At 37.7% G+C, this 24,386-nt stretch overlaps 1 protein-coding gene across 17 annotated transcripts in view; it reads right to left on the bottom strand.

Moving 5' to 3' along the window:
• Positions 1-24,386, bottom strand: part of LOC129767644 (protein windpipe) — a 187,511-nt gene that overhangs the window by 60,033 nt on the left and 103,092 nt on the right. For 3 of the 17 annotated variants that reach the window (XM_055768738.1, XM_055768742.1, XM_055768737.1), the window contains exon 2: positions 9,680-10,269. The gene's annotated coding sequence lies outside the window, so the exon portion shown is untranslated. The other 14 variants (XM_055768740.1, XM_055768744.1, XM_055768733.1 and 11 more) reach the window with 13 other exon arrangements.

Here is a 24,386-nt window from a genome sequence, read left to right as displayed (position 1 = left end):
GTACCGGTCTGGAACGGAGCAGGACCTCACCACTTTGTCTCTTCCTTCGATGTATTATTTCACTTTTCTCCGCGGGCCGATGACATGAAACGTGAGTCTTCCCAGCAGCACCCAACTCACAGATCGAACCAGTTTGACGAGCGATGACAAACTGGTAACCGATCGAGTCCATAAATTGTTTGCTTTTCCAATGAGGACGAGTTTGCGGGTTCAAGCTGATAATGAGATGCACGTGGGCAAGACGGGCAACTGAGGATCACTGCATTGTCGGTTTCCACAGAAGCCGATTTCTCGGCTCGGGTTTTTATTTCTCCAACCGACATCTGGTTTCAATAGAGTGATAAACTGTGTATGGTGTATCAATAAACGAGATTATGGACAAGTGAATGGACGATGGCTGAAGTTCAAATATTGTGACACTGATAGTCACATCTTGGAGCACACCGGCAGTGTCAATATTTGAACGATTTCGAGTCTTTGTACCGGCATTGTCACTCTCGGAACGATGCCATGTTTGACTGAATTTATTATGATATTTTGGACAGGATGTTTATTTAAACAGAAATTCCCACTTATTATAAGTTGTTTGTAGTGTCAAAATGCACTACGCCAATTGTACACGCCGATGTTTGTAGTGTCAAAATGCACTACGCCAATTGTACACGCCTTTATATTTCTTTTTATTCTAGTGATAGTATATTAAAGTCATTTTTATTGAAAGGACGTGCGTCACAATCACACATACACAAGGCGGTGGATTATTGGTGTATATAAACATTCAAACGTCGTTTTTTCCCGAGACCTACGTTTAGCCGCAAGGCATAAGAATCGAGTTTTCGCATAATCACCAAGCTTTTATCTGTGTTTTTTGAAAAAAATACTTGGGAATGTACAATTTACAAGATAAATATTAGATGTGCAACGGAGGAAGTTGGTCAGATTAGTGATTTACGTAGAATTTAAAGGAATGACAAAAGGTATTCTATTGGCGGAAGAGGGGCGGAAAATAATAAAGATATTCAGTGAACAAAAGTTTTCTAATCGCTCGATCGTAACAAAAATTGGTCTATCTGAGAAAGTGGTACGGAATTTCTTTAAATAGTGCCAGAAATATGGGATAAAGGGTGTGTCACATCAAATTGCATCACGGAAAAAACGCTGTAGAAATTCGCCCAGTAGACCGATCCTTTTGAAAATTTTAGACAGTAAAATAAAAACTATTAAACAACTTTTGGCATTTTCTTTTTATTCATACTTCGAGCCCAAGCCCGTATGCTCGCACCTTCCTCTTTACCCCGTCCATAAGGTTCTGTACAACGTCAGGTTGTAGTTTTTTTTTTTAACACAAATCCATTTTCTCTTGAAGTCCGCCTCCGATTTGACAACTTTTGGGTTCTTCCGGAGGGCCTGCTTCATAATCGCCCAATATTTCTCTATTGGGCGAAGCTCCGGCGCGTTGGGCGGGTTCATTTCCTTTGGCACGAAGGTGACCCCGTTGGCTTCGTACCACTCCAACACGTCCTTTGAATAGTGGCACGAAGCGAGATCCGGCCAGAAGATGGTCGGGCCCTCGTGCTGCTTCAATAGTGGTAGTAAGCGCTTCTGTAGGCACTCCTTAAGGTGAAGGTGGAAGCTAGCCATTGTAGTAGTATAGGTAAAACCACGTGTAAAAATGGGGTAATAGTGTTTGTGAGAGAAGAGCAAAGCACATGTAAATAGATCAATTCACTTATCAGACTGTGTGGCGCTTCATTGACACGAGTCTTTGAATACATTTGAAAAAAAAATAACAATTCAATACTGAAGTTAAATGTATGAACGATATATTCCGATGAACCATGCCAATTGCAAACATAAATATATAGAAGGGGTATTTTTGCATATGAAGTAAAATTCTGATTATACGCGAGCGTAACATGTGCAAATTTATAACACATGCGAATTGGGGCTCTTTTGATATTAACAAGTTCTACCGCATAGTAACTCGATGCTGATAATTCCTCAATATTTCCCTTCGTTGGTCGTATTGTTTTCACATATTCACGTTGGAGAACTTTAACCCTTCTCTTCGTTGGCTGAGACATTTTGATTGAATGTAATACTTTTCCGTTTATTGTTTTTGAAAGCATAGGCAGCCGTGGCAGTGTTCCGAGCTCTGCAATACAATTTTCTTACCCAATATTAAAGTTGCTAAAACTTACATTGTAGACCCATTAAACGTAAAAACAATGATTGTATTCATATCAACACTATTTTATTCTATTGATTTTCATGACATGAAAGGCTATGACTCAGGAATAACATTTTATTGAGTGGTTTTGATAGCTGTTTCGATGATGTTGTCTGGCATCAGTGTCGAAAAAATAACGATGCTTTCACCAATACAAACAAAACCATTGCCGAAGATTGAAAAATGAAAATTTAACTTTCAGAGCACTTGCTCGAGTTTTCCGACGTTTTTCACTATACAGTGCGACAGCAGATGAAAATTTAATATCTTGTGAGTAATCGATTAGATTTTGGTTGATATTACTTCATGGGAAGTGTGCGAAAACGATCATTTTCTTCACATAGTTTCGCGCAATTATTGATTTTCGGGCGAGGGGTGAGGAACGGAGATGAAAGAAATGAGCGCCATTGTGGCAGCCATTTGTGGCTAGCTTCCACCTTCACCTTAAGGTAAACCTGCCCGTTTATCACGAAGGGGGCGCTCCGCTTTCCGCAAGAGCAGATCGCCTGCCACACCATGTACTTTTTGGCAAACTTGGATAGTTTCTGCTTGCGAATCTCCTCCGGAACGATGAATTTGTCCTCTGCGGAGAAGAACAACAGGCCCGGCAGCTGACGAAAGTCCGCTTTGACGTAGGTTTCGTCGTCCATTACCAGGCAATGCGGCTTCGTCAGCAATTCGGTGTAAAGCTTCCGGGCTCGCGTCTTCCCCACCATGTTTTGCCTTTCGTCGCGGTTAGGAGCCTTCTGAACCTTGTATGTACGCAGACCCTCCCGCTGGTTGGGTCACTGGACGAATGAACTTGACGAATTCAGCTTATTGGCGACATCCCGGACCGAACTTCTCGGATCACGTCTAAACTGCTTAACTACGCGCTTGTGAACTTTTTCACTGACGGAGCATCCATTTTTGCCGTTCTTCACCTTCCGGTCGTTGGTTAGGTTCTCGAAGTATCGTTTTAGTACTCTGCTGACCGTGGATTGGACGATTCTTAGCATCTTACCGATGTCCCGATGTGACAACTCCGGGTTCTCGAAATGAGTGCACAGGATTAATTCACGACGACATTTTTCCAAATTTACGAAAAATTGACAGTGAAGCATGGCCAACGTGATCTATACACTCTTATCTGATTATAAGGGAAAGCTGAAGATATAATTCCTAAAAATTAAATTTATACAGCGTTTTTTCCGTGATGCAATTTGATGTGACACACCCTTTATAACGACCAACAAATGGGAACACCAAAGTTACTTTGTCGAGTTTTCAAAGTGATCCGAAATGGAGGTGGATATACTAAATATTAGCTATCGATTGGACTCGAAATTTGCCGCACAAACTTTCTTGTATTGCAATTTTAGGATGCGGCTAATCGAATGTCCACCCTGATTCCACTTATTTGAATTACTTAGAAAACAAAAAAAGTGAGTTTATACTTTTTTTTAGAATGAATTCGATGAAAATAAACAATAATCGTCTTTAATGAGCAATACTGTACAAAGAATTGACTTATTTTTAAAAATATTGAGGAAACGGCTAAACGAATGTCTACCACTGTATATCCGAAAATGCAAAGCGGAGGTTATTCCTAGGTAACCTAAGGAGCCAACCGAGGGGATCAACCGGACGTGGAAAATTTTCTAATAATTAGTACATTCATATAGCGCGGAACAAGAACAAATCGTGAGCAACGAAAAAAAAACAAGGTGAAATATTCAGATGAAAACTTGCTTTCTTCACCCTGTCAGTTGTGACCGAACTTCAATTTACGCTTTGAAATGAATCTTATAGTGATGGTCCAGGATCGTGGAAGTGTGTAACGTGGACTTCAATTTTTATAGGATTTAGAAATTGAAACATGCGTTATAATTTTTATTTTTATTTTTTTCCACTTTAAAGGGTAAATGATCTCGGTTTGTCCGATTTGGGGTGTTTTTACGCAACTAGTAAATACAAATCGATTTTTCTTCATGATAATCACACATAATCGATACGAATTTGGGTTTGTTGACAAGCCCCAAGTCTCTAGTTGCTAATACTACCATAAAGTGTTGAAATTATTCATTTTTTTATGTTTTTAAACGATTTTCCCTAAAGAGGAAATATGATCATGGTTTGACCACCTCTGATCATGGTTTGCCCAAAAAATGATCATGGTTTGTCCGGTTTTAGAAATCACCATTTTTGAATGAAAACATTACAATTCACAAGTAGATGTTGAGTTTACTGTCATCATATTTATCCATTCATAATTTAGTCTTTCTTCAGAGTATTGCCTTTTCTTGGGCATTTTAAAAGTGTTATCCTCAACACACTCAACACAGAGAAACTTTATTTCTGCTATGTGCAAAGGACACAACAAACTACAGCGCGCCAAGCGGTTGCCATAGAAATCATATGGACAAAATAACATTATTGAATTGGACAACTCATGATCAGAATTGAGTTCATCAAAATGCATCAATTTAATGGTTTAGCTATGTAAATCTGATACAAATGGAGTGCAAGTATGTTGTTTACAATATTTGTAAGTGTTAGAATCCAGAAAAGGTCTGAATACGTGCCAAACAATCATCTGATGATCGATTTAAATTTAGCTCGAATAAAGGGTGCATTGACACCAATAGAAAGTGTATTTTATAATTCTCTAAAACATGTGATTCCGTAAAAATATACTATAAAACTACTGTAAATCATGAAAAAGACAATTTTATTTATGTGTTTTGAAACATTCGTATACTTTATTTGACACATAAGCGCTGAATTAGAGCATTCAAAAAAGTTGACAAACCATGATCATATTTTCGACTGGACAAACCAAAATCATTTACCTTAAGTGACATAGGTACTCACTTGCGCAAATCATAAAATTAACTTTTGGCTCCCTTCAACAAGACTTTGAAACAGAAATTTAAACAAAAAAAAAACAAAGCATACAACTGGTGACTGACTAACACCAGCACCTATGTATTGCGATGAAATACATACCAATGATAAAAAAATAAATAGCTGATAACTTAATCAAATATTATCTTTTTCATGTACCGCACATAAGAGTTGCACAGAAAAATAGCACAAAAAAAGGTTTCCCTAAAAGTCATTCGTGATTTAAAGTAAAGCATTTACTTTTACTTTTTGTATTAAAGAGGCTTTAAATCTTGCAATTCATTCGCCTCTATCAAATAAACCAGAATTTACATTTCTTAAGCCAGCAGTGAAGCCTTGCAAATGATCTTCCTCAATGTCAGGAATTGCGAAACGTTAAGTTTTCAAAATTGATATTTTTTAAGACTAGAGGCGAATAAAACGAGAAAATTTAAAGCCTTTATGATTCAAAGCATTATTTCTTAATACACTTCCGCTCCAGCAGACACCATTCTATTAAAGCTCAAGAGTAAAGGCCCCTTGGAGTGACGATAATGTCGTGGATGATAAAACCACCGCGATAAAGTTCGCGATGTACACTTCGGGGATTGACATAGTGAAATAAATTGCGGTATATGGCTAGCTTGTGTATTGTTCTCGCGAGGTCAACAATGAATCGTCCATCAATCATCTTAAACTGGTTCTTAAAAAAAACGCGAACCATCAGCACTTTTCGGGTTTACGATTACCCAATATCTCTGTATAGGGCGGAGCTCTGAGGTGTTGGGAAGATTGTGACGTTATTACCGACATACAATTCCTTTGCTGAAAATATCGCTTTTCCAGCCGCAGTTGTACTTGGTCTACCAAACCAGGTATTTTTTAAAACTTGGATAGTTTCATGGTCTCCAAGATTTCTGCCATCTTTCCCCTTCCCACCGCCGTGTAAAGCTCCTATCTCGGAAGCTGCTTGAGGTCCAAAGATGTCAACTTCTGTACGAGAAGCTTTGCGCGAGTAACATTCTCAAGCATTAGTTCCCCTTGCTTGAACGCCGTTTTGAAAACTGAAGAGCAAACGTCAAAATTAAAATAAAGAAATTGTTCTGCACGAACACACCTAGAAAATGAGGGGTGTTTGTTTGATTAGAAGTCTTTCTACGCATCTATCACAATAAATATATGTCTACAACCATTCCACGCCAAACCAATAATGTGGTTCTCAGATTTTTGTGAAAATTATCACAAAACATTCGACCTGTATTTTCTTTTATTTTTTCAATATGGTTCCCATCTCCATTTTGTTTCAATTTGGTCCGAAAAATGAATTTTGTCCCCTTTTATGAAAATGATTTTTTTTTCAAAAATTCTTAACTTTTTAACTATTGGACCGATTGAGATGACCAACATATCAAGTTAAAGTCAATGAGCTAGTTTTCTTTGAAAATATATTACATCTAAGAGAAAAAAAATGGATTTTGTTTTTCTTAATTAGTGATAGTATTTGATTTATTTATAGTTTACATAGGTTCGGGACAAAGGGTTTTTTTTACATAACCAATCCAATTTTTTTTTAAAGTAAACCGATGGTCCGACAAATTATTTTTCCCCTTTTATCAGTGAAACGATGTGGGTGTAAAGACCTTGGTTATTTAAGCAACTTTGCATACTTGAAATATTCGGAAAAGAATTAGACTACTTTTTGAAAAGCAACTAATTTATTTTTTTTTTACTAAAAATTGTGATTCAAAAACTATCATATCTAAAAAATTCTGGTCAAAAGATGGTAAATTACACTGAAAAAAAAATATTTTAAAAATTCAAATTCATTTTTCTCAAAATTGAATTTCAACTCCTGAACATGTCATGTTTTTCTCGTAACATTTTTGTGAGTAAATTCTCGCGCTTGACATATTTTCGACAGAAAAATAAATAGGAAAAAAGTTTGCAGAACATGTAAATCGTGATGATCTATATATATAAAAATGGATTTCTGTCTGTCTGTCTGTCTGTCTGATTCTTATGGACTCGGAAACTACTGAACCGATCAACATGAAAACTGGTATTTAGGGGTTTTTGGGGCCGGGGAAGGTTTTCGTGACAGTTTGAGACCCCTCCCCCCTCTCTAAGGGGGGGGGGGCTGCCATACAAATTAAATACAAATTTCTTCATTATTCGGGAAATAATCAGGCAAATGAATCCAAATTAGGCATATTGAGGTTTTAGGGTGCAATAAATGTTTCCATGATGGTTAGACTTTCCACCCCCCTCTTTAAGGGTTTAGGATGTAATAAATAAAAATTCGGGATGTGAGGGCTTAAGGGTATGAGAAATTTTTCTATGATGGTATGACACCCCCCCCCCCTCCTCTGGAATGGAGAGGGGGTCCCATAAAAATATTACACATTTCAAACAAAAATATTCCAACCAAACATGACAATTGAAAATTTTCGGAAGACTCTAAAGGAAAAAGGGAAAATTCTGAAAATTAAATTCCCATATGTTTTTCAATTACATAGTGACAAGTGCTGTTAGTTCATTTGATGTTTGCGCTAGCGAAATTGATCTTTGTTCTAAACTGGAAATGGATTTTAATGTGATGAAACGCACTCCTTGATGAAATGAAATGCACTCATTCTATCTATTCCAAAAAACAAGGATCGCCAGATGTGTTGATAAGAGCAGACCTCGAGGGTGTCTGGAAATAATCTGATATTATAATGATGAGTTTTGTTAGAAAAACTAGAAATGTTATAGTAAAAGGTAAATTCAACGGGGTCGATTAGAAGATCAATCAATGAACAGTTCATCTATTGGACCCATGAACTTGCTCATAGTGAGAAAACGTGAATGTTTGAAGGTATTGATTACAAAAAACAAATTTTGTGCGGGACGAAGTTTGCCGGGCAGCTAGTTTATACATAAAAATGTTACGAACGTGAATAGTAATTTTTCGAAGAAAACATAAAAGAAGTTGTTGTTAAAAAAACTCTTTCCCTGTATTGGTTTTTTTCAATGTTTTTTCAATGAAATCATGTTTTAAAAATTTGTTTGATATTTTTTTATAAAAACATAAATAATTTCATACATTTCATTCTCTGACCAATTTTTTGTTGGTCTTATAGTATTTGAGTTAAGATATTTAGAAAAAAAATTAAAAAACTCATAATTTAAAAAAAAAATCATCCCAAAGATATAAAACCAACAAAATATTGATTAGAGAATAAAATGTAGGAAATTATTTGCTGTTTCATTAAAGAATATCAATCATATAAAAAAATGTTCATTAAAAAAAAATTTAAATTAAAATTCATTTTTCTCTAAAGTCTATTTTGTTAAAAATTTTTGAAAAAATAGATATGAAATGTCCTTACAATTTACAACAAGTCATCCAGACATCGAAAAATGAGAACATTAACAGGGAAAAGTTGAATTATGAATATTTGAAAGTGGATTTCGAAAAATAGGTATTTTTGGAAAAAGGGGAAAACATTATTTCGGACTACCTTAAAATGGGAATGGGCACGCTAATGAAACAATAAACAAATAAGAATCTAATTATGTTCGATGAGGAACAATACACGAAAATCTGAGTACTACTATATCGGTTTGGCATGGAATGGCTGTATAAATATTTTTTTGAGATAACCAATTGAATAATTGTAAAATGTCAAGCATTATCTAAACGCGTTAAATTATCCTACGTTGTTATTGGGCCAATTTGTGCTTCTTAAAGTTTATCCACCGAAAGAAACAGTGGATTACAATATTACTGCGAAAAAGACGTAGCTATTCATCGTGCATTTCATTCTATCCATGGGGAATATGAAAAAAAAAATCTTCACGGCGGCAGAACGTCGAAAATGTCTTTATTCAAGGCCGTGAGTTTGGAAGTTTTCTAGATTAGCCGTTTTCGAGTTTATAGACGGATAAACGGCAAGAAAAATGTCGATTATTATGTATTCAGGAACACTGAACAAGGTTCCGAAAAGCGAATATTGATGTAGTATTTTGGCCATTTGATTTTTCGAAGTATGTTTTGTCAACCACAATCAACAATTTGGTGTGGTGTGGTTGTTTGTGACCCTGAGACTCACAAGCTTTGGAGTTCGAAGAAGGAAGAATGTGTCTCACAGGAAATTTTTTTGAACGTTCTTGAAGGCTCGCGCCGGTTACAGTTAGTGATACATAAATCAATTATCAATCGGCAGGTTACAGCCAATCACAAATGGCGTCAACAGTTTGATGTGTTGGAAGCGATTCCGATATTCTTCCAGATAAGTCTGATTGAAACGTTATGTCATCTCATCTTCCAGAGCCGTGTGATTATGCCATCGATTGAGAATTTATTGCCGTGCTATCCATTTCAATTAATATTTCTCAGCTTCTTCAAATTTATTGTTTGGTATATTTACTATTTTTTACACGGCTTCTTTGATTGTTTTTTTTTACATTAGATTAGTTCTCTACTCGAAACCCAATTTGAGCCAATGCTATGTCATATTACCAACACATATGAATGTAAATAAAGTTGCTCAAGTTATAATTTCTAATTATATTTATGTTTATGAAAAATAACACGCTTACCTAATGAAATTCAGAACCGAACCAACGCACGTCGATCCTCCAGCGATGACTTTCAATAATGGCTAGTGCCCGGAAAATCCCACGCGTAGTCACCCAGTATCCGGGTGCGTAGATTTCTCAGATGTCTTCGCTTGGGGCTGGATTGCCAGATGCGGCGGATTTTTTTTGCCTTCCACCGTCAGTAACCTAAATCACTTGCTTTATACCGTAGAATCGGTTGGATACGGCTCTTCACAGTGTTATCGTGATCCAAGATTATCAGCGCTAGCACAGAGACACATTTTTTTTCCACTCTTCGAGCAAGCGGGATCAAGATCCATTCATCCACTAGTGTGGCAATTTTGCCCCGATGAAGACATTTCTTGTCGTGTGTGTTTTTTTCACTCTCTTCCGTTTAATAAAGCACTTTCTCACAGATATTCGCAAACTGCTTGTTTCACTTTCTTTTGCCTGCTGAAATCACTTCACTATTGCAATGGTTTTGCTCTTACATAACACTGATGATGGATCTTTGTTCTTTCACTTTTCACGCCACTTGGTGATTAATAAACTCAGATTATATTCGCACAGCTATCATCAATTGTGGCCTGCTGAAAGAAGAGGATTCGGTTTTTTTTCGCTAGAGATGATCAATCCGAAGATCGGCAACACTCAAAGCACCTTCCACGCGGTACCACACCTTCGCCTCAACTGGAGCCGCGATGGTTATCCAGGCCTTTGGACCACACACACAGAAACGGGTGGAAAGAGCAAGAAGAAGAAGCTCGCTGCTCAGAATACACAGTCACTGATAAGAAACTCGTCCCCTTTTATCAGGGCGCGGAAAAGGGGTTGAAGTTGTACCTTCGCAACTCGAATCACTAAGTACACAAACACAATTCAGAGTTATTGTTGCAGGCCAAAGGTGTGATAACTGTTGAACACATTCACAAAACCGCTGCGAAAAGTGCTGCTAACTCACTTCGAATCGATTCCCAGCATCGAAAAAGTGTGTGTTAGTTCGGCGTTGTTTTACCGAAATATTAAAATTTAAACCAACAAACAAAAAAAGCTAAACTAACTATGGTAACAAACGGCGTGCGTTACGCGTCTCGCGTAGGAACGCGGAAAATCAAAAATAAAGAAAATAAGCGAAACTGCGCCAGGCGAACCGAAACCGCGTCGTCGTTCCGCCGACCGCCGAAATACTACTGAGCTGCGCTTGAACTCAGCTCCATGCGGCAGGGTCTAATCGATCGAGGCGCGAGGGTTCAGCGCGCAACCATAGCCGGCCTGAGCGAGTCGTTCATTATGAAATGCTTCGATGGTTGGTTGGTTGGTTTGGTTGGGTTGGATCGTTGCTATTGCTGCTGCTGCTTGTGGTTGTTAACGTCGCCATAGTCGACGTCGTCGTCGTCGTCGTGTAATTGTGTTTGCCCGCCCGGCTTGTGTCTCAACGGCACCTACTATCACAGCGCAAAAAAAAGGTGAACCGCGCGCTATTAGCTCTCGTTTTTTGCGCTGATAAGGTACTTTTCTCGATGTCTCGAACAGACATTTTAGGGTGGATGAGTTGGTGTTGAAATTTAAAATTAGTGGGAAGATATTTGTTATTTTCAAATTATGAATATTGAGGAATTCCCGGTGAATGATTCTCAGAATCATATTCTGACCCATGACAGCGCTTCGGTTCACTTATTCTTGAACGATTATTTGCAATCATTCAAATCAGTTACCGTAACTTCTATTGATCTTATGAGCACAGTGACGCATGGTAAAGTTTGAACCCCATACAGTGTATGCAAATTGGGGAAATAACATTCCGGGTGGACTTTTATATCAATCATACCAATGTTGGAAACTTTCGAAGTTGATCGATGAGTCACTCACAATGATCGGAAAGATAGGATTTGAATCGATACAATCATGTTTTATTTTTGCAACTGCTAGCACATAAGCTTGATGATTTTGAAAAAAATTGTTTAAATGAAAAATTGCATAGTCGGATTGTTTTTTTAATTGGTTGGATATTCTTAGTTTAGATAAATAAGAAAATGGTGATGGGTTTCCAGTTGGTTTAAAAATATGATATTGTTGTACTCTACGCTTAATTATTCTTTTTAAAATATTTATCAGTCTGCAATGTAGCTTCCGAGCTTTTCTTTATACAGTGATGGTGTAAATAATAAATGCACTGCAACCGGAACTTTTTTTTTCTCCTACTCGAGTGCCAGTTTTATGTGCCATATGATTTTTTTCCGTGATTTGTGGGCACACTATTCAAAAAGAGAATTGTTGCGTACAACATTCGTTGATCACCGCACCTACTTATCGACAACATTGAGGCAGCAGCGCGTTGCGTTGTGAAGTTGATTACAATGTACAATTGTACGCATCGTAATCATTTTCACAATACAACGTGACATCTGATATACGAGAACAGTTAGCCATTGTTATTGTAGATGAAAAGATTGTTTAAAAGTTATTGAAATAGTCGATGAAAGTAAAAAGAGTTCTGTAGTGGAATTATCAAAAAACGATTGTAGGTATATTGATGTAATGCATACATTATAATATATAACATATATCAAAATTTATATAAATAGAACCAGAAAACTCTTTTTAATAACGGGAAGCGAGTGTACATAACCTACTAAACGTAAGGCAATATTTTTATTTGCTTAAGGGAGTATTCTAGTCTAGAAATTTGAAAAAAATCAAAAATGTTTTCCTTCATATTTCTGTAGTTTAGGCATACAAGAACATACCCTAGAAAGGACTTATCGAAAATCCTATTATTTACCGAGCTAGATCCATTTTAGTGATGCGGTATATAACCTGGTACCGCCATAACAATGAACTTCAACCCGTTTTTCTCGAATTCTACTGATCCGATTTATATGGATACAATCTGCAGACATCTCTCTATCGCATGAACCTCTAAAAACGACATTTTTAAAATTTCACTATTTTTTAAAAATCGGGAAACGTAAGAAAAAGCGTTTTGAACCGCATTTTGTTTTTAAAACGGCCATCATTTTGTCAAAAAAGACTTTTTGACTTGTCCGAGGTTCATGCGATAGCGGAATCTTTACTGATTCAGAATCTGTTCGATTTTTTTTTGTTTCAGATAACCAGAAGAGCTGGAATCGTGTACGCCATGACACAACTTTTTTTGAACCCTCTCACTTTATCAGCTCTTAACTATTCTTGTTATAAATTTTTTTTCTACGTTCAATTTTTGTTTATTTTTAAAAGATAGATGAACAAATAATGATATAATAGATAGTAAAGATATTCTTTGTTATATTTTTACGGAGCTCGAAAAAACGTCCGAAATTCGTGTCTCTACACTAGAATACCCCCTTAATTTGAGTTTAATTGAAATGTAAACTGGGAATTCGAGGAAAATTTTAACCCGAGCGGTCACTACACGAGTTAAATTTCCGGCAGTTTGTTTCCTTTCGTTACGATACTATATCGGAATTTTTTTGGGTGAGTTATTACGAAATGAATTTTCGGAGACTATCGTTGGCGGGTGTCGAGAAAAATGAACAAATATGCTGCGGGGCTAAACCATCTACGAGGGCGGTCCGATAAGTACTTAACCTCATCGCCCGATGGTGTCAGTATCGCAAGAGAGTTTACTTATCGAGTAGTACATTCTCGTAAACGGCTTCTGTCAAAATTTCAGCCGAATCGAAATCGTAGTTTTATTTTGACCGTGTGTGGAAGCGGGCGTGTCCGCGGATTTAAAAAAAAGGAAATTCCGCCGTTCCCACGGCCAAATTGGTCGAATTGCGCTACGAACTGCTGCCCCAATTCACCGTATTCTCCAAATTTCGCCCCGCGCGACTTTTTTTTGCTTCCAAACTTGAAAAAGTCGAGTGGTTAGCGTCACACCTAACATGCCGGGGGTTCGTGTTCGATTCCCGTTCTGGTCAGGAGAATTTTTCATCAATGAAATTTCCTCCGTCTCACACTGTGGTCACGCGTATTCTAGAGCTTGCCAAAAGAATGCATTCAAGGCGTGTTGTTCGGCATAGAAATCTCAAATAATCTATACATATAAAAATGGAGTGATGTCTGTCTGTCTTTCTGTCTTTCTGCCTTTCCATCTTTCTGTCTTTCTGTTTGATTCTTATGGACTCGGAAACTACTGAACCGATCGACACGAAAATTGATATGTAATGGTTTTTGGGGTCGGGGAAGGTTGTTATGATAGTTTGAGACCCTTTCCCCCTCTCTTAGGGGGGGCTGCCATACAAATGAAACACAAATTTCTGCATTAATCGAGAATTAATCAAGCAAATGAAACCAAATTTGGCATATGGAGGTTTTAGAGTGCAATAAATATTTTTACGGTGGTTAAACACTCCTCCCCCTCTTTAAGGGGGAGCTGCCATACAAACGAAACACAAAATTTCTGCATTACTCGAGAATTATTCAAGCAAGTTGAACCAAATTAGGCATGTGAAGGTTTTAAGGGACACGAAACGTTCCTATGGTGAATCGACACTTCTCCTCCCTCTCTAAGGGGAGCTGCCATACAAATGAAACACAAATTTCTGCCTAACTCGAAAACTAATCAAACAAATGGAATTAAAGTTAGCATATCGAGGTTTTAGGGATCGATAAACGTTTCTATGATGGTTTGACACTCCTCTCTCCTCTCTAAGGTGAGGCTACCATACAAATAAAACACAAATTTCTGCATAACTCGAAAACTAATCAATCAAATCGAGCCAAATGAAGGTTTGAAGGCATGTGAAGGTTTTTGAATATGAGAAATGTTTCTATGATGGTATGACACCCCTCCCTTCTTTGAAATGGAAGGGGGTCCCGTAAAAATAGTACACATATTTCAACCAAACATATTCCAACTAAACATGACAATGGAATTTTTGACGTAGAACTACGTCTTTCAGGAAGGGTGCCAAATCAGAAAACAGGTTACGTTTTTATGAAATAAAGTTAACGTTAATAACTATTTTCACTGTGAACTAATTTTCATGATTTGCATACCAATCGAATCGGAAATTGTCTAAGATTTGTATGATATGCTATACATTACAATTCGCTAATCTCTAAACGGTTTAAATGTATGAAAACTGGAAGAACTTCCTTTTTTCCCATACATTTGTTCTGCCGATTTGTGTGCAAACCCTACCCGTATTTCGAATGCTTATAACTCGAATATTTCTTAACTGATCGGAAAGATGTTTGCATCAATTGATTGGAAATATTTATACGCGTCTATCGTAATTAGCAAAACATTATTTTTTATAAGATGAACAATTGAATAACTGTAAAATGTCAAGCGTTATTCAAAAGCCCTAACTGGCAAGTTCTGATTGGCTCGATTAACGGTTGCCCCAACACTAAACTGACCAGACGTCCCGCATTTCAACAAAATGCCCGCGTTAGATTCCGTCCCGCGAAACGTCCTGCATTTGGCAAAAGAAACGAAAATGTCCCGCGATATCAATATATTTCAATATCACAATTTGATCATGTTGATTTTCTTAAATGGATGAACCTCAAAAACAATCTTTTATTTGGCAGACTGCTCAAGAGCGCTTCTAATGCATCCAGAGATTAATACGTTGAGCTAGTTTCATCGCACCGACATTAGGCTTTTTGTTCAGAGAGTGTCAACTGGAAGCGACAGCAACAAAATTGGAAAATGATTTTCATAAAAATCCCCTATTGATCCGCAGGGACCAACGTGAGCCAGACGAAAAGTTCATCTTTGGTCCCCTAGCTCGGTCAGGGCTTAACGTTTTAAATAAGCCGGAAGAACTAGTGTATACTCCACAGGAAGAGGCAGATTTGTTTTATGAAGTATCGTAAATGAAGCACTGGGCGGTCTTACGGAAGTTGGCCGGAACCTGAACCATGGCCGATGAATAGATGTATATCGACGTGTTATTTTACGTTTTCTGTCTCTCTATTTTGGCCATTCGCCCAAAAGTTTTCTATCGGGCGCAGCTGGGGAATGTTGAGAATGCTGGTGCTCTTCGCGACAATGTTTATCTCCAGCCGATCCATCCTCCAGTGATCATTTGGCATAATGGGCTGATCCCAGGTTCGGTATAAAGACCACATCAACTTGCCAACTCCGGTAAGCACTTCGTATTATATATCTCCCCGTTAACCATATGACTCGAAAGAAGAGCGGCTTGGACATTCCCTTCACGTCTGTCAGAGAAGGGCCTTCTTCGAGAACTTGATGTGAATGATATATTCGACGTCATCGCTTACCTGGGAAACGTAAAGTACCCGGTCCCCTGCCATTCGTTGAATTCTAGCATTAAGTACGTCTCGTCTTTCATTATGAGTACGAAAAGAAGTTTTTCACTTCTTTCGCTAGCACCTCAAGCTACTCCTTCTGGGTGATTGCCTGCTGCTCAGATACGGCCGGTCTCGTCTGACGCTTCCGCATAAAAATGTTCTTTTTGGCCAGGTTCTTCTCCACCGTTTGGCCGGTTGCTTCGATCTCCCGGCTTAAGGAGCGGCAAAGAGATGATATTGTAAATACCAGATCGGCTATATCTGGCGGACACAAAGTGCCTCAGGATATCCAACTCCTTCACTGTGGGGTGGAGCCTGCAGTATGGAAAAATCATCATGTTGCTTGACAGTGCTGCTGCTGCGAATCAACATCCTTGAATCATTTTTGTTGTAGACTTAATAAACGTAAGATTTAAAGAAAATTTGTTCCTATACATTATCTTTCATTGCCATCCGAAATTAGTCCATTTTTTTTGTGTCGATGAAAAATGAATTGGAATTTTCGAGCATTCCATTCGGTAATTTGAAGAAAATTATAAAATTTAAATCGTGATTTTCGAGCGTAAACAAAATCTAAACCACCGAAAAATCACAACTGAGTGCCGGTACTCAGAAAGAAATAATACTGATCAGTTTAGACTCGCTAAACTATGGTTTATGTTCACATAACGTATATACATAACGTTTTGTTTTTTGTGTCCCGCGTTAGACCTCTGACCATCTGGTCACTTTACCCAACACAGACTACAAAATCGATGTACCTGTGGAAATCCGCTCTGCAAATATACATGCAAGTCGGGGGTATTTTTGTTCCTACCGAGCTGTGTTTCCCTAACACGGACTTCAAAGTCAATGTGCGTGGGGGAATTCGCTTTGCAAATACATGCAAGTCTTCTTCTTCTTCAATGGCACTAACGTTCCTAGAGGAACTTCGCCGTCTCAACGTAGTATTACTTGCGTCGTTTTTATTAGTACTTAGTTGAGATTTCTATGCCAAATAACACGCCTTGAATGCATTCTGAGTGGCATGTTCTAGAATACGCGTGATCACAGTGCAAGTCGGAGGAAATTTCTTTGACGAAAAATTCCCCCCATCAGAACGGGAATCGAACCCGAACACCCGGCATGTTAGTTATGACGCTAACCACTCGGCCAAGGGAGCACATGCAAGTCGGGAGTATCTTTTTGGTGTTGAGTAGTTTTGTACTCTTGTACGTACTTTTGAACTGAGAAGCCTGGGAAAATCGTCATTTCAGATACTAGAGGTGAATGAACTTTCGCGGCTCGAGAACTACGTAAACATGAGATGTGCAATAATTTAAGAGGGAAGTTTAAAATACAATGATCGTTTGACAATTCTTCCGTTCACATATTTTGGTAGTCCTAGGCATCATATCAAACGTAAAAGGACGTTCATCAAATTTATTTGTAAAGAAGAACATAATCTATTACAAAAATTTCGATGCATTCTAAAATAATATTCGAAGTGGTAAACAAATGGATTGCATAATATAATTGCGTAGTTCTACCTCGAAAATATGCGGTCGTGTCCTAGATACAACCCCTTACATTTTTTTTTAATTTGTTGGTACGTCGAAATTTCATAAATTAGTAAAAAGTTCCGGGGGCCCTGAAAAGGTTTAATGGCTCACGTGGTTTTGTAGAATCATTTGGAGAATCAACGATTCTTTCTTGCCGTTGCCGGAACAACACTAATTGGTCATATGTCGCAATTCGTTTCTTTATATCAATGTACGCATTGTACTGAGCAGTTAATGAGATGCATCTTCCGTGCATCGTCATTCAACAAGCATCAAACACGCGTCTAACAGATACACAGATGCAGCGATAAAAATGAAACATCGCGAGAATAACCGTTTATGAGGAATCGTTTCTCGACTCTCAGTCAAAACCGTCAACAAAGCTAGAAGCTTGTTGCATCAGAGCAGAGCCGATGCGCACGAGAGCAAATACGAATGGCAACTGAAAGTATCGAAGGTGTGCTATTCACATGTACAGGAAATGAACAAGTTCTAAATTTCGCGCAACGAAAACAAGCAACACATTCAAAGCCAAATACTGATGGCTAGAAGCGACTTATAATCATTTGCACTCTTCTCTTTTTTCGCCTGCCTTGCCTTGGCTCTGGCGATACAATGCCAGATTCACTTCAAGTGAAATATTCGCTAGCGTTCACAACTCGAGGGGAAACATAGAACACAAAATGAGCAGGATGAGCGACCATTGTTGTTTCGGGCACAGAGAGATTCTGAGAATTTTCCTCAGAGGAGATGCAATACTTATACGCTAGCGACAGCTTACTTACTATGCAAGGGTGGAGTTTACTTCGCAAATATTCTCTTTTCGTTATCCCCTTTCGTTGTTTCTATTCTAACGGCTGCATAAGTTGCCCCTTATCGACAGCTCTGTTCAGGAAAGCATACAAATGGACAGAACAAATGTATGGAGAAATGAGAATGCTTCCAATTTTCATCAATTTAACCATATACAGACTATAGGATTGTAATGCATAGCATATCAAACAAATCTTAGAAAATTTCTGATTGGTACGCAAATCGTTAAAATCCGTTCGCATCAAAAAAAAGTTATTAACGTTAACTTTATTTTATGAAAACGTAAACGTAAACGTTTTCTGATTTGGCACAATCAATGTAATCATTGCAAACAAACTAAAAGCATTCATGAATTTTTAAAGTGGCTGAAAGAACAGTCGTATAATTTGCCATCATGAATCCACAGAATGTTGTGAAGAAGTTAAATATTTGTAAGGTTTCACATGTACGTCTCTAGTTTATGTTGAAAGACTGAACTTTGATGTTCTGTATGTAGCATAACCAGAATTAAATTTCTTGCCACTGTATAACACACTACCTAATAAAGCAAAGACAGAAATAAGGTCTCAAATATTTCGAGATATTTGTAATGATTTTTAGAAGCGTGTTTGCATTTTTTACCCAGAATATAATTCATGTATCTGATTTGGTGACAATAATGTGTGTATTTACTCGCGAGAATGCTCTTGATGCGAACATTTTCACCACTTGTATTTGGTTCAATTCAGTCGCCAATTGTTCCGGTGTGGAAAGGCTTTCATGTCATGGTATGGCATGAAATCAACACGTTCTAGCTCGTTCTTTTAATTGATAATCCATGTCAAACATACAACCAGTCGGTTTTCTTATTTCTTTCTACAAGCTAAATCTTCCAACACAAACCTCTGTAGAGGAATGATATGAAACATCATCATCTTTTGAATGAAAAAATATGAAATAGCTCTCTCATTTATTTTAAACTTACACTTAAATTTAAAAGTCGGTTGTAATAAAATTTTAATTTACAATGCACGTAATAAGATGCTCAAAGAGCATATCAAAAATCGAAAAAAAAAATCTTCATCCACCCTATTCTCTGTTCTCTAGAGATACTCGCACAAGGTAATATTCCTCTGAAGCGAACTAAAACAATCGCGAAACGCTAAGTGTGCGCTATCAATTCTAGCTGCTGCCGCCTCCGAGGTGTGTGATGTATACCAATACATCATCAACATCATCACGCGCCGAAAATAAAAACTGTGCAGTAAGCAAACCAAATAATCCACACGAATCACAATGTCTACACGGTAGCCCAATCGAACCGCATCGCATCGCGATCGCGGATCTTCGCTTTTTTCGTTTTATTTAACAACTACTGTTGTTTTTTCTTTTAATTTGCTGCTTACTGCCGGCCGATGCATGTTTACGATTACAAAATGTGCAGATTTCGTTTCAATAAATAAATAAGTTCTCGATAGCGAAATTTTCCAGGTCACCGGGGCTCACGCGTTGTTCAGGGTATATGCCCCATCTGATCAATGCAGCATTACAAACCGCCGAACGACCGAAGTGAAAAACAAGTCAGGTTTCCAAGACACCTTCCCTTCGGAAGCATCTCCGACCATATACGTATTGTAATTATGCTCGATTCTAAATAAATATGCTGATCAATTAGCATTGTGGATAACGCTCCGTAGATACACAATCCGATAAGGTTTTTGCCAACAACCTCTTCCCGGTTTACTCGACCGCTCATTACGGCCAATCCACTCAATGAACCGCCGCGCTCAGCGTACATCCGATCGTCGTAAAAAAAGTGTTACTTTAATAGTCGGTTATTCGAGCGCCGGAACTTTATCGTCGAATCTTGGCCGTCGACTTCAGCTCGCGTAATGAGAAGGCGTCTGACCGACGTCGGCACAACTCGTCGCTGATGGTGGTAGTGGTGATGGTGAGTCTGTGTAAAGGTGAGATTAGTCGGTGTGCTGAATCCACACCAGCTTAGCTCACCGGGTGCATACTCGAGTTCGCCGTGAAGTGTTTACCGGGTCCAAATTGGCGGCCGAGCCATGGTCCCTCCACTCGAAGAGCCATGTTTGTGCGCACTATCCGAATAGCGCGTTCTGAAACGAGAGAAGAGCGGCGAAAGAGATGCATATCAGTTGACCGCCGCCAAATGGTAGCAATAAAATCATCATCAGGGTTACACCATAATATGTATTATAAACAAACGAGCTGTTGGAGATTTCATTGTCAACGTCAAACCGCTGCCCCTCGTCGTGTTGTGACGCTGGCGAGCGACCGTGACCTTAGTGAATAAATATATTTTAATTGAGTGGTGTCGATGGGGAGAGCGCGATGATAAGATTGTAGATTAGAGGCAGTATGTTAATGGTTATGATTTATTCGGTGGCGATTTGATGCATGTAGGGGAGAAAACACTTGAATGATTGGATTCTACAGAAATTGAAATGTGATCTATTGAAAAAAAAATCACTATCAGTACAAACAAGTTATTCTTCAAATAGACTTGTTGCAGATTTTAACCAGGCCTCTGTAGCGCTGCAGAATATTTTTAGGAGAGACATACATCTTCCAATAAGTGCAATCAATCATTAATCATTCAAACACACATCTTAAAAGCGACAAACATGTTGTTCAGTTTTCAAACAAGTAACAAACAATATATTAATGAAGGATCAGATTCTGATGGAGAGGAATGACGAAAAAGTACAGCGCGAACTCGATAATATACAGTTTCTGATTTCTTTTCACTATATATAATCGAACCCTGTATATAATCGAATAAAAAAAAATTTTTTTATTCGTTTTTTTTTTGCATGTATTTTTCTTTTTTTTGAACATAACAGAGGAATTTGATTTTTGATTCATCCCCTTAAAGTCAGAAAATACCTTTGTCACATGAATAAAAAACTTATCCAGATTCTCTCAGATACACCTGATACACCCAAACTAGCGTTGGCAGAAAACATGCCATCTTTGGCAGAAAAGATGCCATTTCCTGGTCATGAGAGTCAAATGCACAAAAAATGAGCTATTTAGAAGCTTAAAAATGGTTTGTATGTATGCGTGCAGACATCTCTTTCTGTTTTCTTTTCTCTTTTCATTTGGGATTGTGCAAAGAAAAAGTCCATACGACGTCAATGGGGATCGAACCAAGGCCGGCTGGAATGCGAAGTTACTTTACACGACCACGCTATCCATATAGCTGCCAGCGCTATTATATTATATAGCGTGATAATATTACACCTCATCATAAAATGAAGTTGGAAGGTGTTTTCTAAGACGATAAAGATGAACATATATATCATACAAATGATATACATATATATCATACAAATGATATACATGTATTGGGGAGTAGAACATTTTATGTTATCTTTCAGCTCATTTAATGTAATAAATCGGGATGCCAGAAAATGTGCTTCAAATTAACTTTGGGTGTAGACGATCATATTTCATGGAAAAAATCCTTCTACGCATATGTTCGAATTTCAACAATGACAGAGTTATAGAACTTTTTTTTTGTTTCGGACTCTGTTACCTCGAACTGGCTCTACATTACAAAGTACGTTACGGAAGACGATTCTGTTGCTTTCATTTGAAAAATGAGAAAATTTGATACAGGATATAGTAGTGGAACATCTAAATTAATGGATGTTAATAACATTTTGGAAGTGAAAAACTTAAAAGTTAGTAATTGTTAATGTATTATTATTAATGTCATCCTGATTTTTTTTTATTAAACGGGATTGTTTCTATCAATCAAATTGAAGCTCTCTAACCGCTCTACAATTTGTTCTTTGACACCCAACTTCTATCTATCGTAATTTGGCTGCAATATTGATATAATTATTTCTTGGTGAAAATTCAAGCAAAATCTTCAAAAATCACGATTTTTACCCCACTGTATATGGATTAGTCACTTAGATTACACCTTAACGTTGAAAGGTTACATTTCTTCTTGAAATAAGTCATATTTGAAACATAAAAAAGAATTCGAACTGTATATAATCGAGTCCAAAATTGTATATAATCGAATCACATATAATCGAGTTTGTATATAATCGAGTCCGACCTGTACTTGGACTGACTTTCTTTTGGCTGTTGAGGCTACTTTTCTACCACGATTTAGGGTCCTATTGAAGAAAACGAGACGAGCAATTCGTCTCGTCTCGTCTCGGTTTCTGTCACTGTCGAGACGAGCAAAATATCCCATTACAGTACACGAGTTTCGTTGAAATGTTTTATTTGGTAGACTGGAGAGACTTCAGTCAGTTTTTCTCATTATGATCAGTGATGTCAGATGAGAAGACATGTTTTTGTTTTGAGAAAAACAACAAACAGTTTTAAAATTGATCAACCGATACTCTTTTCTCAGTGCCAAAATATTAAAAAAAACATAACAAAAAGGAATAAGTTTCATATACACCCAAAGTTTTTTTTTTTTGTCTGTATTATAGTGATTTTCAACTCATTTGGCTGGTTCGTCACTTTTTACTTCCATTTTTGGAAGAATGTCGGGAGTGAGAATTGAACTCGTGACCTTTAGCGTGAGAGGCATGGATGTTACCACTACGCCCCAAAGTTAATTTTTAGCACATTTTCTGGCATCCCGATTTATTACATTAAATGAGCTGAAAGATAACATAAAATGTTCTACTCCCCAATACATGTATATCATCGTTATAATATATATGCTAGAGCCAATATGAGGGAGCGAAACAGGAGACACATTTAAATGAAAGCTTTTCGTACAGTTTGCCAAATACACGGCCCTGACAGAGAAAGATATATTCTCGTTCATGTTATGCTTTATCGGCCTAGAAAACACCTTCCAACTTCATTTTATGATGAGATGTAATATTATCACACTCCTTTATAATAGCTCTGGCAGCTATATGGATAGCGTGGTCGTGTAAAGTAACTTCGCATTCCAGCCGGCCTTGGTTGGATCCCCATTGATGTCGTATGGACTTTTTTTTGCACACTCCCAAATGAAAAGAGAAAAGAAAACAGAAAAAGATGTCTGCTCGCATACATACAAACCATTTTTAAGCTTCAAAATAGCTCATTCATAGCTTCTGGAATATGAAAACAAACGAGACGAACGCTCGTCTACTCGTCTCGTTTTCTGGAATAGGGCCCTTAATCTTATATCGTTCATATCAAGAGCTTGGTTTCCTTCCTCCCCGCCAGCCAGAGATACACGACTTAGTCGATACCTTACATATAATTGGACATGTTCATACGTTACGACGAAAAGACTTTTCGCTATTACCTAATTTTCGTCATACAATTGCAGTGGATAATGGGGGTACACATGGAAAAACTAAGTATTAGTCACGTCACGGAAATTGTTCATCTTTGAGCGCTTATTGCTGAGTCATATTTGGATGGATTTTCGTGTTTTGGGCACCAATTGATTTAGATATCCCCTGATAGTCTTTATAAATATAATTATTAAACTGTATATAGGCTGCAATAGGCTGAGTTGAATTGAGAGTTTAAACCCTTTCACTACACTGCCCATATTTGTATAGGAAACGTAAGCGACAAAATGAACAAAATCAACTCTTTCGCCGTTATGCATTCTACGCAATGTAACACGTTTGCTCAACATGCAAACAAACATTCCCGAAAAATCTTTGTTTGTCCGCATGTATAATTTAAACATGCCTGTCACTATAGTGTCTTACTACTTAGTTACATTTGAATCTTTAAACACGAACTTGCTGTTCTTATCATATTCCAGAGTATTCAGGAAAAAAAATACTATTCTAGACTCGCAACAGATCCAGAACACCTTTTCCAGACATTTCACAAATTTTTTTCCAAACCTTTTTGATTTTATCCGAAAACAACTGAAACTACCGACGGAGACGTTTTGACTATTATCGGAAATGTAAATACTAACGCTACAGACAGAGCAACCTGGTGATTACGTCTAGCTATGCGAACAAATGTTCATTGAAACGATTGATTGTCCGCATAAGTAGACGTAAGCGTTTTTCAAATGGAAAAAATATGTTTTAATCCGCAAAATCTCCTAGGCCCTCTTTTTGTCGTTAATATCCTTC

This window comes from Toxorhynchites rutilus, chromosome 2, assembly GCF_029784135.1.
Source record: "Toxorhynchites rutilus septentrionalis strain SRP chromosome 2, ASM2978413v1, whole genome shotgun sequence".
NCBI lineage: Eukaryota > Metazoa > Arthropoda > Insecta > Diptera > Culicidae > Toxorhynchites > Toxorhynchites rutilus.
Note: the sequence above shows the minus strand (reverse complement) of the source record. Positions and strands in the feature narration are given on the sequence as shown.